Below are 5,569 nucleotides of genomic sequence, written 5' to 3'. Positions count from 1 at the left end.
AACAAACTGAGGGTTGCTGGAGGGGTTGTGGGGGGGGGATGGGCTAAATGGGTAAGGGGCATTAAGGAATCTACTGAAATCATTGCTTCACTATATACTAACTAATTTGGATGTAAATTTTAAAAAATAAAAAATAAAGTTAAAAAAATATATATATATATAACTTTTTGAGTTGGCTTTTTGCAGTCAACTTAATTCTCTTGGGATTTACCCAAATATTACCTGTATCAATAGTTCATTCCCTTTGTTTGTTTTTAAATTTTCTTTGGTAACATAAAATTTTATTTATTCTTTCCATTAATAACTAACATTTAAGAACATTTACAATATTAATAGAACTTAATCTAAGAGAAGTTCAATGTACTTTTTTTAACATCTTAATACTGGGTATTAATAAAAAATATTCAAAATAATTATGGTCAAAATTATTATGTCAAAAATCACAAATAAATGTTTGGTGTTAGTATGTCTACATATAATTCAGTTTTTAGTGTAAAATTTTTTGGCTGAAAAAAAAGAATATTTGGTTTGCTTCACTAATAGCAGTATGTCTTAATGCTGAGGCAGGCTCTTGGTATTTCTTCTGCTGTTGATTTTTAGTATAGTTATTTATGTCTGTTATGAATGGAATTGAGTGGAAAGGTACTCATCACATAAACTCCAAATAAAAGTACATAGCTGATTACTGTAGGAGATAAACAGGTAATGCAAGTGCCCAATATTTCTGAGGCCAAAAGGTTAAGCCTAAGGAGTCTAGTCAAGATTCAAGAATAAAAGGGGCACCTGGGTGGCTCAGTCGGTTAAGCGTCTGACTTTGGCTTAACATCATGATCTCACCGTTCATGTGTTCAAGCCCCAAGCCCCATGTAGGGTTCTGTGCTGACAGCTCTGCTTTGGACTCTATGTCTCCCTCTCTCCCTGTCCCTTCCCTGCTCGTGCTTTTTCTCTGTCTCTCAAAAATAAATGTAAAAAAAAAAAAAAAAAAGATTCAGGAATAAAGGCTCATACAAGATATAATACAAAGACAAACTGGAAGCTCAAGAGCAAAACCATAAACCACTCGTTCTGACAATGGTGATAGTGAATTTTCCACCATTTTCCTGGTGGGTTTAGACAATCAGACAATCTCAGCACCGAGTCCTCTGTTCAAGCACAGCAGAGGGTGGGAAAGAGGGAAAATTGAAAGGCCAAGGTGCGTGAGTACCGCCAGCCCAGGCACAGGTGCGCCAGGACCCTCTCTGGGAGTGAAAGAGGGAACACGTCTATTTCTTTTATTTTAAAATAATTTTTAAAAAAATTTAGAACAGTCTTACATTTACAGACTTAGTATTTAGAAAGTACAAAGAGTTCTCATATACGCTACATCCAGTTTTCTCTATCATTAGCATCTTTCATTAGTATGGTACATTTGTCATAATTAATGGGCCAATCGATCTATTCTTATTAACTCAAGTTCACGCTTGAAGGTTCCTCAGTTTTCCCCTAATGTCATTTTTCTATATCAGGATACTATCTGATGTTTTACAGTTATGTCTCCTTAGGGTCCTTTTGGCTGTGACTATTATTTTCAGACTTCTCTTGTTTTTGATGATACTTGAAAGTTTCGAGGACTCCTGGTCAGATGTTTTGTAGAAAGTCCTTCCATTGCGATTTATCTGATGCTCCCTCATGATTAGACTGGGGTAATGTGGGAAGGAAGACCACAGAGATGAAGCACCATTATCATCACATATCATATCAAGGGTACATACTATCAACATGACTTATCACTGCTGATGTTGCCCTTAATTTCCTGCCTGGGATAGCGTTTGTCAGGATTCTCTACTGTAAGCTTTCTCTCTCTGTCTCTGTCTCTCTTTTTTTTCTTCTTTCCATACTGTATTCTTTGGAAGAAAGTTGCCATAAACAGCCCACATTTAAGGAATGGGGAATTATGTTCCACACTCTTAAGGGCAGAATACTTACATCAATTATTTGCAATTCTGCATGAGAGATATATCTAATGTCCTGAATTTATTTATTTATTTAGTCACTTATGTATATCAGTATGGACTCATGAATATTTATTTTATACTTAGGGTTACAATACAAGACTATTTTATTCTTTTTTTTTTTTATTTTTTTTTAACATTTATTTATTTTTGAGACAGAGAGAGACAGAGCATGAACGGGGGAGGGGCAGAGAGAGAGGGAGGCACAGAATCCAAAGCAGGCTCCAGGCTCTGAGCCATTAGCCCAGAGCCCGATGCGGGGCTCAAACTCACAGACTGCGAGATCGTGACCTGAGTTGAAGTCGGACGCTTAACCGACTGAGCCACCCAGGCGCCCCAAGACTATTTTATTCTTTGTGTTGCTCACGTTGTTCCAGCTTTGGCCGTTAGGAACTCATTCAATCAGACCCTATATCTCCATATGACCATCACTGTGAAGTTGATTTTTTTTTGTTTTTAGCACTTTCTTTTCCTTTCTGGCACTACAAGATGCTCTAAGCTCAAATTCTGTCTTTCCTGTCCCATTCCTAGCATCAGCCTTTTCTCCAAGGAGCCCTGATTCCTTTTATTGGAGACTGGTGTTAGAAACCAAGATCTGGGCTCTAGGTGTGTTCATTGCTACTGGGCTGTCATTTCTTTTAAGCCCTCTCAGTTGACAAAGCAAATAAATAATAGGTGTGTATAATAACCTATATATATGCATACATATCTATAAATATTTCTATCTGTAATCATCTGTATCTATACTAAGCTAAACATGAGTTCACACTGGTATTTCCAACTCTAATCCATTACAACATAGATTATGTTAGCTTCTTCCCCTTCCCTTCCTTATCTGTAACCTCCCACAACAACCTGGCTCCTATCACCCATCATTCATTTAATTCTTCAATTCCAGTATACCTGTATAATGGTTTCAGAATTCCCATACCCTCATGGGAAATGGTACTTACATATATAATTCCTTTTGTTTTTAGTCTTATAAATGAGAGAGTGTAAGCACACTTTGAGAGAGTGTAAGCAAGGGAGGGGCAGAGAGAGAAAGGAGGAGACAGAGAATCCCAAACAGGCTCTGTGCTGACAGATGTGGGGTTCCATCTCACAAACTGTGAGATCATGACCTGAGGCAAAGTCGAGTTGGATGCTTAACCAACTGGGCCACCCAGGCGCCCCTGGGTTTTTTTCTTAAGCCATTCTAATAGGTATGTAGTGTATTACATTCTTGTTGTAATTTGCAATTCCCTAGTGACAAATGATGTTGAGCATCTTTTCATAGGCTTATCTACCATTTGTAGATCTTTTTGGTGAAATATCTGTTTAGATCTTTTGTTCATTTTTTAATTGGGTTGTTTTCTTATAGTATTTTAACAATTCTTTATATATTTTGTATATAAGTTCTGTATCAGATATGTGTCTTGCAAATATTTTCTCTAAGTCTTTGGCTTTTCTTTTCATTGTTTTATTTAAAGAGTTTTTTTTTAAGTTTATTTACTAATTTTGAGAGAGAGAGGGAGAGAGAGAATCCCAAGCAGGCTCCACACTGACAGTGTAGAGCCCAATGCAGGGCTCAAACTCATGAGTCAAAACTGAGAATCAGACTTCAACTGACTGAGCCACCCAGGTACCCCATCCAGTTTTCTCTTCTGTGAAGATCACTTCTCCATTTTGTAGTTAATAGGCAAACTGTGTAAGTTTGTGTGTGTGTATGTATGAGTTACCTTCATACTGTGTGAATATGCTCTTCTCCAACAGTCTTTTACTCATCGATTCATTGATTTGTGTGTGTGGCAAAACACACATAACAAAATTTACCATCCTAACCATTCAGTGTACAGGTCAGTGGTATTGAATACGTTCAAAATGTGGTGCAACCATCATCACTGTCCATCTCCAGGACTCTTTTTATCTTGTAAAACTGAAACTCTACACCCATTAAACAATAACTCCCGTGCCGCCCTCCCCTCAGCCCCTTGCCACCACTATTCTCTCTGTCTCTGTGAATCTGACTACTCTAAACACTTTAGATAAGGGGAATCATGCAGTATTTGTCTTTTTGTGACTGGCTTATTTCACTTAACATAATGTTAATATTCTAAGTTCACATTAGTAGCATAAAGTGAACCTCAAGATTGATCCATGTTGTAGCATATGTCAGACTTTCCTTCCTTTGTAAGGATAATGGTCTACTGTATGCATATACCAGTTTGTTTATCCATTCATCTGTGAATGTACACTGGGTTACTTCCACATTTTAGCTGTTGTGAATAATGCTGCTCTGATCATGGGTGTACAGATATCTCTTTGAGACCCTTCACTGGTTTTTAAAGACAAATATTTTATTTTATATTTTATTTTATATTTTAAATGTTTATTTATTTTGAGAGAGAGAGAGAGAGCATGCATGGGAGAGCAGGGTGGAGGCAAAGAGAGAGAAGGAGAAAGAGAATCCCAAGCAGGCTGTGCACTGTCAATGCAGGCTTTTTTAGGTCTATGATCCACTTTGAGTTACTTTTTGTATAAGGTGTAAGGTCCATGTCTAGGTTCTTTTTTTTTTTTTTTTTTTTTGCATATGGATATCCATCACCATTTGTTCATTCCATTTATTGAAAAGGCTATCCTTTCCCCATTGAATCATGTTTGCTCCTTTGCCAAAGATTAGTTGGTTATATTTGTGTGGGCCCATTTCTGGGCTGTCTAACCTATTTCATTGATCTGTGTCTATTCTTTCATCAATACCATGTTGTCTTATTTTTTTTAAGACCTGAAACCATAACGCTTTTTTTTTTTTAATTTAAATTCAAGTTAGTTAACATAAATATAGTATTGGTTTCAGGAATGGAATTTAGTGATTCATCATTTACATATAACACCCAGTGTTCATCACAACAAATGCCCTCCACCCATCTAGCCCATCCCACAAGCCCAGCAACCTTCAGACTGTTCTCTAAAGAGTCTCTTATAGTTTGCCTCCCTCTCTGTTTTTATCTTATTTTTCCTTCCCTTCCCCTATGTTCATCTGTTTTGCTTCTTAAATTCCATATATGAGTGAAATCATATGATATTTGTCTTTCTCTGACTGACTTATTTCACTTAGCATAATACACTCTAGTTCTATTCATGTTGTGGCAAATGGCAAGATTTCATTCTCTTTGATCACCGAGTAACATTCCATTGTTCCATTCCATCTTCTTTATCCAACATTCATCAGTCAGTGGACATTTAGGTTCTTAATACGATGTTGTCTTGATTACTGAAGGTTTACATTAAGTTTTGAAATTGGGTAGTATGAGTCTTCCAATTTTTTTTTTAAGTACTGTGTTGGCTATTCTAGGTCCTTTGCCTTTACATATAAACTTTAGAAATAGTTTGTCATTATCTACAAAATAATTTGCTGAGATTTCGATTTTATTGATTTAGATTTTTGATTTCTTTTTATCAGTGTTTTCTAATTTTTCCCATATAGGTCCCATACATATTTTGTTAGCCTTATACTTAAGTATTTCATTTATTCAGTGCTATTGTAAGTGGGAATTGTTTTTTGAAATTTCATATTCCAATAGTTCATTGCTGGTATATAG

General features: G+C 36.2%; 1 pseudogene; it reads right to left on the bottom strand.

Annotated features, from left to right (window-relative positions):
* Nucleotides 1-480: 480 nt before the first annotated feature.
* On the bottom strand, nucleotides 481-1,096 carry LOC102954419 (annotated as a pseudogene).
* Nucleotides 1,097-5,569: the final 4,473 nt, after the last annotated feature.

The sequence above is a fragment of the Panthera tigris genome, chromosome A3, assembly GCF_018350195.1.
Source record: "Panthera tigris isolate Pti1 chromosome A3, P.tigris_Pti1_mat1.1, whole genome shotgun sequence".
Classification (NCBI taxonomy): domain Eukaryota; kingdom Metazoa; phylum Chordata; class Mammalia; order Carnivora; family Felidae; genus Panthera; species Panthera tigris.
This window is presented reverse-complemented; position numbering and strand designations above follow the sequence as displayed.